This window comes from Pteropus alecto, unplaced genomic scaffold, assembly GCF_000325575.1.
Source record: "Pteropus alecto unplaced genomic scaffold, ASM32557v1 scaffold3, whole genome shotgun sequence".
In the NCBI taxonomy this organism is placed as follows: Eukaryota; Metazoa; Chordata; class Mammalia; order Chiroptera; family Pteropodidae; genus Pteropus; species Pteropus alecto.
Genome location: NW_006442484.1, coordinates 43,992,852 through 44,004,715, shown reverse-complemented (window position 1 = coordinate 44,004,715; position 11,864 = coordinate 43,992,852). Strand labels below are relative to the sequence as shown.

The 11,864-nt window shown below is 37.9% G+C and overlaps 1 pseudogene; it reads right to left on the bottom strand.

The window, feature by feature from the left end:
* Nucleotides 1-1,323: 1,323 nt before the first annotated feature.
* LOC112470559 lies at nucleotides 1,324-1,442 on the bottom strand (annotated as a pseudogene).
* Between the last annotated feature and the right edge of the window lie 10,422 nt (nucleotides 1,443-11,864).

Here is an 11,864-nt window from a genome sequence, read left to right as displayed (position 1 = left end):
AGGTACACAATGACTAGTGTCCCACTTTGAGGCCGCCAAGTTTGATCAGCCTGACCATGGATTGTAACATTGAGTTACTCTGCTCATGACCATTGGGTAATCTGTGGAGAAATTCTGTGGTCAAGATTTCTTCTAATTATAATACCCACTAATGATCTTTGCTTGAATTTCTTTACAGGCTGCAAAATAATCTAATTCTATTATTCTTTTACGCTGACTAAAATTTTTGAAAGATTTCCTTCATTAACTATGGCTCTTTGAAGAGTTCATGTAGGAAAGACTTCTCTAATGGTGACAAAAAAGATTTTTTGAATGTGTGTAATTATGGGGGTTACATTTTAATTTCGTTTTGTTTTTAGCTTTGTCTTTGTATGAGTATCATTGATAACAGGGATTTTTTTTTTTTTTACATATTTGATTGTTTTGATCAGTTGCTGTTATTTTTAATATATTTCTAGCATGGGAATTTGGAAATATATAAAAGTAGAGAGAATAGTTCAACTAACTTGAACTATTTACTGTACAGCATTTGACTTTAACTATTTACTGTATAGCATCTGGCTTTAACAATTACCAAAATTTGGTCAATCTAATTTACCCTCCCTCTGCTTCCCCACAGATTATACTAAAGTAGATCTTGGACTTAATATCATTTTATCTGCAAATAGTTCAGTATGTATCTCTACAACATAAAGAATTATAACTAAAAACAAAAATAAAACCATAACCCCACTATCATGTCTAAAAATTAACAGTTTCTTAGTATTATTCAATATCCAGTGTTCAAATTTTCTGATTGCTTTGAGAATCTTTAAAAGTTTTTTTCATGGTACTTTTTGGCTCAGCATCCAAACAAGTTCCACCCATTGCAACTGATTTATAATTTCTCAAGTCTCTTGACTTGTAGGTCCTCTCTATTTCTTTTTTTCTCCAATTTTCATTATTGTTGAAGAAACAAAGTTGCTTGTCCTGTATAGATTTGCAAAGTTTAGATTTTCCTGAGTGCTCTTTAAGGTGTCATTTAACATGTTCCTCTGACTTGTGTATTAGTGATTGGAGCAAACTTGATCTTTATTTTGGCAACACCACTGTGTAGATAGTGGTGGTTTCCTCCATCAGGAGGAAAATATGACTATCTGCCTTTCTGTAATGTGAATAGCCACTGATTATTATTGCCCTGATTCATTTATCAATTAAAAGTTGCAAAGAGACTATTTTCTTTTTTCTTCTTTTTTTTTTTTAGGCGAGGCAACCCTTGGTTGACCTCACAGATTGCAAGGACCTTGTCAGTTTACGATCCCTTATTTTTTTTTTTATTTTTTACGCCTACAGCACCTGGTCTTCCTAGGTGGTCTCCCATCCAAGTACTAACTAGGCCCGACCCTACCTAGCTTCCGAGATTAGACGGGATCGGGCTGGTTCAGGGTGGTATGGCCATAGTCAATAATTTTCTTATTCTACTAGTTATCCTTTATTTTTTAGCTTGACTACTTCTGCAAAGAGAAAATTTCCCTCATCTATTGTTTGATTATTGTTTATATGGGAAAAGTGGCATGATTGCTCAATTCTTTATCATAATGAGTTGGTTCCATAGCATTCTCCAAATAAGTTATGATGATTTTTTTTTTTACTATTATTATCACTTCTGGATTTAAACACTTTCAATTCTTCGTTATTACTCTCTTTTAAACTTAAATTGTGTCAACTTTGATCAGTGTGAGCCAATTCAATTTAGCACCTGAGTTTGTTTGATGTGACCCAATGGCCTTCGATAGCTTCTTGGTTTTAGGAAATGGTCAGATGTTTTGTTTACCATTAGCACAGGCCTAGGCCCATTTGGATGATGATGTTTTATATTTTTAGGCACTTGGCTTATCCCTGGAAAGTTAATGTTTGAGAAAGACAATGGCTATAACTTCCATCTCAGGCTCTAGGAGGAACTGTGGATTCAGCAGAATTTCCAATTGCTCTCCTCATTGGCAAAGGGAAAACAAGTACCCTCAATTAAGGGAAGTGAGATTAGCCATCATAATCTGGAGCAGCACTAAGGCAATATACTGCATGGCAAATTACACGTGTCAGTCAGACGGTCAAGTAGAATTACAGATGCAGACACAGAAGGCATCGATTATTGATATGAATGAAGCAAGCAGTTCAGGTTTGCTTCACTACCCCAAATCTGTAGGTTTAATTCTGAAGCAGTCTATGATACAATCATGAGTGATTCTATCTGTGAACTGTAGATATTACAGAACTGTGATATTATAGATGAAGAGTTCGGACTTGATTGACATCTTGACAACTTGCAAAGGAAGCACAGACTCATTACACTAACCATGTTGAGGCTGTGGGCGAGACTGGTGTTAGCTGGTCCAGCAGCAAGAGTACAAACGTGTACTGTCGAGAGCCACGTTAGCTCTCTGGCCATGTCGGGGAGTAGCAGGGGTTCTCCTCCCAAATCTGGAAAGGCAAGTTCCAATGCATGGGCTCTTGGACAGTTTTTCAGGGTCAGCAGATACCTTTTATTCCTTCTTTTGCCATCATGGCCCCTTTGCTCTCTTTATTCATTGTTTTCTTTTAAATGAGTCTTTTCTTAAATTAAAAAGGAGTGTGTAATAACCACCGAGTGCAAATGTTAGAAGTCCATAGGCAAGGTGGAGACAGGGCATAGCTGTAGACAGGCAGCCCATTTGATTCCTACAGCACAATAATTTAGCAGCCTTTTCATTCTCTTCCTTTAATTTCTTTCTAACAAGGAGGCCTTTCCCCTATTCCATTGCATTCTTCGATAGTGTCTCAGGGTGACTTCTGTGTTAGTCCAGGATTCAAATTGTTCACATCTGAAAGACATATGCATTCAGCCATTCAGGATCATTGGGAAACATGAGAAATAGATACTTCACTGTGATGACACCCCCTGTGGAAGCTGGCAGGGAGAAAGAAAAGATCTGGACCTCTTTTTCCCTGGGGGCAGGATTTGGGCAGATCATAGGCCCAACTGGCTAGAACTTGGATCCAGAGCTAGTGATGTGAAGAAGTAGGGACAATGGCAACATTGAAGGCCAGGTCTATGACATTGGTGGTGGTTCTTGGTGTTTGGGGACAGGGTCAGTGGGTTTTAGACATGACCCTGGCAACTTCACTTGCCCTGTTCCTGCCTGTTTTGTCAACGTGGTTCTCTACCTTTCCTAGAGAATCTGAGCTACCAAACATCCTTCCAGTAAATTCTTACCTTGCTTAAATCTTCCAGAATTGGTTGCTATGGTTTGAAACCAAGAAAATGAACTGATCCTGGAGATAATCTCTTTCCACGAAAGTATTAATATGTCTCCAAAATACCTACCTTGTACACAGATCATGAGTTAGACCTGATCATGAACCAGAATTACCCACAAAGCTTGTGTTTTTGTAAAGCACCTGATGTCAGCCTTGGTGTTTCTGGTTGCTGTTGCAGTGGAGTGTTTAAAACTGTCCACAGAAACTGTCATGTGTCTTTGACTTCTGAGGGATGACTCTGCTTTGGGTTTGTGCTCTCCTTAGAAAGTTACTCTTCCTGCTAGGGTCTGAAGAGCACCTCTTGTCACCTCAGCATGAGAGAATGAAGATCAGCAAAGAGGACAGCAACCCAGAGGGCTCACGTGAGAATGACGGAAAGCTCAGCTTCAGAGCAACTGCCAGTGTCTTGCCAAGCCTGGTGGAGGGAAACAAATGTTCCCAAAGACAGCAGATGAAAAAGACCTAGTTTGATGTCTACTCCTTGAGTGACCACACAAACAAAAACCTGGTGCAAATTCCCTAACACAGGAAGTAGACATCTGTGACCGGCTGGTTTGGGGCCAGAGCAGAGAGGATCTCGCCAAAACAGAAATACTTTCTTACTTTGAGTCCAGGGCCACCACCAGTTGCTCAGCATTGTAAATGCTCTACAAGACGAAGCCTGGGACAATGAACAAAAAGATACACAATCAGGCTTTCTTTCAACTTTATAGCTTAAATTCCATTCTAGGATCTATGGTTGGACTTGTCCCATAATTTCCACTCTCTCCCAAGTTCTCCCGATCAACTAACCCCGTTCATTTATGTATTTTAAATATTTTATTAGGAAACATTTTGAACATACACAGAAATGAACAGAATAGTATAATGAACAACCCCTACTCCCCATGTACCCATCACTCAACTCAAACAACCATTAACCCCCAGCCAATCCTGCCCTACCTACATTCCTTCTCACCTGTATTATTTTGAAGCAAATTTCAGATGATATATCTTTTCATAGCAGTTAATACCCTTTCTTTTTTTCTTTCTCTTTTTTTCCCCTATTTATTTTTAACATAACCACAAAGCTATTAACGCTCTTAAAAACATTATTTTTTTAATGTTGGCAAGTATCAAAAAAGCTTTAATATTATCAAATATCCAGTCGGTGTTTAAATTTCCAGTTAATCCAGTTTAAATCTCTAAGACTGAGTTCTTGTAGATCTTATAACCTGGAGCAAATTCCAAGCTTTAATTTTTTTTCATACTTGTCTCATGACCTACATACATTTCAAAAACTGGTACCTCCAAGTTCAAAAGGTGTTTCAAACTAGACATTTATAATTTTCTGTCTTTGGAGGTATTTTGGAACCTTCAGAAGGAACTGTCATGGAAGGATAAGTTAGTGGATTGAGGGACAGACAAAAACTGAGTGAGAGTGGACAGTGGAGAAAGTTAAGATGTCAGAAGAAGAGACAATTGAAGAGGTACTTCAGGCAGAAGGTCAAAGGGTACAAGAAGCTATGATAGCTTCAAGAATGTGAGTTTTACGATTGGGAAAAAACAGACTTTGGCTATTCATCTGCCGCTAGTACAGTTTTTGCTATTTCTTATAGACAGTGTCCCTGGCCATAGTCAGAACTTTCTGGATCATAATGTAATAGGCAAATAGTGATTCTAATAGGAGATGCAGATATCAGAAATGGTCTAGAAGCTTTATGAAAAGAGGACTGAAATGGCCTCAATAAAATAATCAAACAATGTCTATAAAATACAGAGTAAACTCAAGCCTAGTGTGATAATAATGGATATGTAAATGGAAAATGATCAGGGCTGGGACTCTCACATGTAGGCTCAAGGACTGAGTGTGCATTTTATCAATAATGCGCATTTCCACAGTGCATTTTCGGAATGCACAGAATTGTCGGGAGCTCTTATATGACTTAATATCAAGATGTCCACAGGTGGTAGGTCTTAGAATAATTCATCTTTCTTGATATATTTGCCTTAAGTCAGCATTTCTCATGCTGGGTCCTGAGCAATACTAGGTTTCTGGTGATTTTTCTGAGGTCAGATAAGATTGAGAAACACTGTCCACTTTATTTCCTTTCTTGGAGAATCACAGTGCCCATTGGTGTATTAAAAATTCTGAGAAATCCACTGTTGAATTTTGTGCCTGGCTCAAGCAGGCACTAATTTTAATTGTCAATGAATGATTAGATGTTATCCAGTGTTTTCCAAACCCTTTTAATCATGGAAACTTTCACTATGGAATATCTATGAATATCTCATGGTACACTATTGTCCTGCATAGGGAATACTTATACTAAAAATGATTTATTATTTATGTGAATTCAAATTTAACTGGGTATCTTATATTATTATTTTTTAAAGCTGTCAGCTCTAGTCCTTCTTCAGGTCCCTCTATCCCATTGTTTCAGTGGGAGCAGACATAATTAATTGAACAAATGACCCCTCCTCTTAGCCACAAGAGATTGGATGAATGGTGAACAATTCATCCATGTTAAGTCAATCTGATTCCTTTTTGCGGAAATGGAATTAGGGTCAAAAGCACACAAGTCGGTCTGAATGCTTTCTTGGATGGAGAACACACCAATGAGGGAGGTGCTGGTGATGGTCACATTCCACCATAAAGATGGAAACAGAAAGAAGAATGAAGTAGATGCTGAGAGATGGAAAGAAGTCTTTTAAGGTTCTCTAAAATGCACTAATTCCTGCTTCTTGCCTTTTCTGAAACTTGGCTGTTTAACGAACTCTTAAATTCTTTAAGATACCCCCAATTCTTACAATACATGTTTCTTTTCTTAAGCTAGCACAAATGGATTTCTATTTTTTGCAACCAAAAAATAAAAATAAAATAAAATGTCCTAATAAACTGTGATTCTTCCCAGAGGGGAATCAATCAGCTCTATCATTTATGATTTGTTGTAATAGGTCTGGCATAGAATGCTGACATCCATTTTGAGAATGAAGTAGCATATCTTTAAGGAGAACATTTAGAAATTTAGGATGAGTCTGGGTAAATGATAACATAGGGGGCAGCGACTTGGCCATTTTCCCAGTTATCTCTAGCCTGGAGGTCTCTAGCTTCCAGCGAAAAAGAGAATCTTAGGAAAATCACAAAACCACTGCACAGTCTCTTTCTCTGGGCAAGTTCATTCTGCATGCCAGATTGAGATAGAGTACTTTAAAATCCTGAAGTTCCCAAGACTGGAATCCTGAGTGGAAAATTGGACCCCCCAAGGTCCATGGCTGTTGGCCTTGAGTTAAGTGTCACCCTTTGTTCTTACCATGGGAAGTTCAATTTAGAGCAATTTGGAATGATTCCCTCCAGTCTCAGGGCATCATTAGGTATTTCAAGGCTGGTGGTTAGCTTGGTAAAAACCACTTCCCCATATTAGAAGATCACAGGGACTATTGAAAAGACATCACAGAGTGTATGATTTTAAGCAAGTCATAGTTTTCAGATTACCAGTATTTTCAGACAGTTTAAAAGTGCTTGTATCTTATATATAAACACAATCTATATAGTAAAGCTCACATTGACCTTGGAAAAAGCCTCTTTAGTGTGAGATGGAGGTGTTGTTGTCTCCTTGGGTATTATGAGATATTCAGAAACATTTTATTTTATTTTACTTTATTATGTATTAGTTTGTTTTCCTTAAAGCCAGGATGGAAACAAAGAAGCGTGAGCCTTGATGAACATTATGGATCTCAGGTTAGGGGCCGGTAGCTCCTTATCAGTCTTTTCTTAGACCCTGGACATGATTTCTATTGCCGTGAGATTGTTATTTTTTACATAAGTTTATTTTTGGTTGGCTTTGGAATGAGATTCTCATTTTGATCCTGTAAGATTAGTGTTCTTTAGCTAGACAACCTCAGTGGATCTATAGTTTTCAGCTATTAAGCTCTTAATGTGATGAATGGGGTATAAAACCATAACCAGAAGACATTAATAGATTCATGCACATAATAAAGAGTCATCACCACAAATAGCCCATATCAGCATTGAAATGTCAACCTGCATTGAATCTACAAGTTGAGATGTACATTTGTCTTTTACAGGTGATTTCTAATTTTAAAACTGGATCCAAATGTGGTTTCCTTCCATTTCTCGATGTATAACCAAGAGGTAAGAGGCATCTGCTTTTGAAACTCTATACGTTGGAACCTGTTTTTGGGTCATGAAGAAGAGATTTTATTGGAATACCATGATCTGAATCATTAGCACATCCTTCTGAATCTGATTTATAAATTCACATTTTCTCAGTAAAAGGTGATTTCTAGGAAAGAAGCAGTTTCATAATGACATGATTTTAGATGAGGAGAAGAAGTCTGATCCCTGAAGATTTTACACACACACACACACACACACACACACACACACACACACACACACACTTAAAAACAGCTATCTTTTAACATTTTTTTAGACTATATATTTTATTTCTTCCAGGCTCTGCTCTGTGTTGGAAATTGTATTCCTTGACAAGGTAACACTAACATGAGGACCTTCTATTAGTTTAGTGTGGCACTCAAAGATTTGCTGGTATCCTTATGAGCTGTTTGTTGGAGTGTCCAGCACTTGTTGGAGAGAAGCTAACACTGTTATCTACTTATATTCACTTTGCCATGTTTGCTTTGGACTTAACGTAAACTTTGGAGTTTAACTGGGTCCTGTTTTTTTTTCTTTTATTATATTGCCATCATTATTCTGTGAATAAAGATATAGCTTTATGGAACTTATTAGTATCCTACTAAACGTGTGATCTTGGCAGCTTACTTAAGCTTCCTGAGTTTTAGTTTCTTCGTTTGCAAGAGGTAGATAATGCTAATTTCACAGGGTTGTAATTGCATAAGAAAATATATACAGAAATACTCTGAACACAGTGCTTAGCGTATAAATATATGTAGAATAAATGTTTATTTTCTTTCCTTCATTTGAACCAACTGAAAGAGGGATTAAAAAATATTGCGACTAACAAGGCAAAAGAAACAGCGCTGAAAACAGCAGCCCATGTGCCCTAGTACCATTTTTAATCCAGTTGGATGGTTTTATTGTTATTATTTTAGAGGGCAGAAGGTTATGATAACTCTTATTTTATTTCATAGGTTCTGATGAGAATAACACAAGCTAGGAGATTCCTGGACTGTTCAAACAGAAAGCAACCGAAAATAGTTTTGAAACTTCATCAAAGTCTGAGGGTTGTGAAAATGCTTAGATAGTAGTTACAGAAAGAGTCACATAGGGTCTTTTTAAATTAAAATTTAGGAATTCATCTTTCTTTGGTAAGTTTTTCAAAAATTTTGTAATGAATATAGTTTTTGTTGTTTTAACAAAAAAAAATTCTCCCCTTAACTGGCCAGGGTCCATTTTTCACTGACGCTCACATGATTTAGAGAGGCTGTCCGCACCTGGCTGAGTGCATCTGTATTGTAATAGAAACAAGGCGGTTGATTCTTTGGGACTCTCATCTCTTATGTACCACATCTATCACCGGAATCTGTAATAAAGAGCTTATTTGCCTTTTTAGGACATATATACTCTCACCTCTGTGCTTATTCACATGTTATTCCCTTCATTTTAGAACACAAAGGAGCCCTGCTGAAAGCAACCTATAAGAGAATTGGCTAGGGGAAAATGAAGACTTCCTGGAGGACTGGCATCTGAGCTGGGGTCTTGAGAAGTACACAGGAGTTGGCCACTCCAAGAAATGAGGAGAAGGCATGGGAAGAGGTCCAGGGGCATGAAGTGGCTTGGGGAGCATAGAAACATGTTGCTGGCCCATTGTTGCTGGAGCCCAGAGATAAGGAGATCAGGAGGTAGAGCTGGAGGTGTCATGGAATAAACCATGGAAGGCCTAAGTTGCCAGGTTAAGGGGCTTGGAACTTATTAGGTAGGCAATGGTGAGATTTTTATGGGTTTTAAGTGGGGAGGGGCATGGTCTGATTTTTTTTTTCTAGGTAAATCATTGGGTTGGGGGAGTAGTGTAGATAGAGAAGAAAATGGGCAATGTAGAGTATGAGTGGACAAAACTGGAAGCGGGAGCCTGGTGAGTAAGTAGGCTGCTGTCATAGTCTACATTAATGATGATGAGAATCTGAGTGAGGACAGTGGATGGGAAAGAGGGTTGTAGATCAGTCTAGTTGACTACTCCTACCCCACTCCCACCAAAGTTAGTTGGGGGTATAAATTGTGAATATTAGCTATTTCTTTTCATAAATCCACCATATAATTGTCAAACAACTCCTTCAGTTTGACTTATGTTGGTCTTTGGTTCCCAGCCTTGGTTGCACATTGTAGTCACCTAGAAACTTTAAAAAACTACTGGAGCCTGGATCCCAACACACAGATTCTGACTTAATTGATATGGCGTACAGCCCGGGCATGGCAATTTTCAAAAGTTCTCCAGCCGATTCTAAAATGTATAGCAAATAGAGAACCACTGGAACAGGTATCACCCAGACAGCATAAAAATAAACATATGCATGAGACAATATATTCCTTCCTATTTTTCTCATCTTGTCCATGGGTTTAGGAGTTCATAAGGCAAAAAAAAAAAAAAAAAGATACAAAGTGTTCACTATTATTAGTCAGTTGGGATTATTAGAAAAATTGTGAGTCCTACACAATAGTTGGCCAGCACCATTTTGGGAGTTACGTGCAGGGTCCTAGCTGTATTTCCACTGAATCTATTGCTTATGGTTACAGATGGCACTTTGTGAAAAGTCTTTGGCAGTCTACTTGGATTAAAACTGATTTTCATTGCCAAGAATTAACTTTGTTTCTACTGTGGATTTATTTACTTATTTTCGAATCTATATAAATTCATCCCAACTGGGTTATTTCCACTTAATTGTCTTGGGTTAAATTGCTATCCAGTATCACTGCAGGCCTCTTCAGCAGTGGCTTAGATCAGTACTTGTCAAATTGTAATGGCCTAAGAGTATCACCTAGGGGCGTTGTTAAGACACAGGTTCAGATCCTGCAGGTCTGGGGCCCTGGCGAAGACTTTGCATTTCTGATGAGCTCCCAGGTCATGCCGAAGCTGCCAGTGCATGGACCACACTTTAACAGAGGGCCTTGGGGCCCCAGGAAATATTCTAAGGTCACTGATTTTTCACCTTTCTCTTCAATTATAATCATAAAAGGGGAAATATAAAGAGAAGAAACAATAACAATATTTAATTTAAAATATCTCTAGGTGAAGACTTTCTCGTGGTTTTTGATGAAATAAATACAAAATTGTTTTTCCATCTGTGCATAACATTTCTAACAATTTCAAACCTCTCTATTGTGCCTTGGAGGAAAATAGAGAAATTACTTCAAGCTCATGCAAGTACAAGATGAGATTCTGGATTCTGTTGTTTTTAAATGGATTATGAATCTGTAGTTAACAAAATAGTTGAAATGTTTCATGCATGTCAATACTGAAAAGCCATCCTCTCAAAATACTTGACAATGTTATTAAACTCAAATTTTGAGAATTTGAAATCAAAGGCAGGCCTGCAGGTCTTGGGAGAACTTGTGGCTGTTTATTATCTTTGGAAGGCTTTATGTCTAATGATGGCAGGTAAGTTTTTTTGTTTTTGTTTTGTTTTGTTTTGCTTCGGAGTACAAAGTTCAATAAAGTTGATTCAAAATTCATAGGAACCAAAAATTAATGTTTTTTGAACTTAGAAAGTTTGATATTTCTAGTTTCTCACTAAAACAGAGAATATCTAGCAAGGTTTTTGTTTGCTTGTCTTCCCTGTAGGTAGTGTTCATAAGGAATCTTATGATTACATTTTTAGAGGAATGAAAATGTAAGTTTACGTTTACAACTAATATATTGAATAAGTGTGACCAGCAAGATGCGATTGAAATAAAACGTATTTTTGACTTCCACTGCTCTTTAAAATTTAATTGAAGCGTTTTTCTTTCATTAGATAAAAGCTCTGACATTCTCCAAGAATGTTCTAGTCACTTGAGAAGTAGAAAGTCCTCCCATCAACCTAAGCTAAAAGACACTGTCTTTATTTATAAATAGAATTCCAGTCTAATGTTTCAATACACATTTAAAAGTAAGACTTCTCCTCTTATCTGAGCCATGGCCTGTTCCTCACAGGCTGCCTGCCTTTGGGTAAGGAAGTATAAAAGGATTTTCTCTTTCTTTCTCCATTTTCTAACTTTCAAGCTCTTCTAGGCTCAGAGCATAGGAAGGGTGGAAAGAAATGGTACAGAAGTTCTTCCTTGAGGTGTGTGATTGTGAGATAGCTTTGCACCATCTGGGTCTGGCAGATGCTTAAAGATGAATCTTTTCCTCGTAAGAGTGTTAGTGGGCTCTCCAGGGCTTCCCTGTCAAGTTCCTCCACTGGCTGTCCTGGGAGGCGGGCCATGCATACTGTCCCTCTAGCAGCGCTCACTTCATACCCTTTGTTTTCTGGAGTTTCCACTCCCTAGAGACTTTGGAGACCATTGCTCCCAGGAGGGTCTCTGCCGGCAGAATTCAAAATGGTTCCAACCAGCTCTTTTCCTGTGGGATGGGATTAGGAGTCACACAAAACAGGGGCTCTCTGCAAAAAAAAATAAATAAATAAAAAGT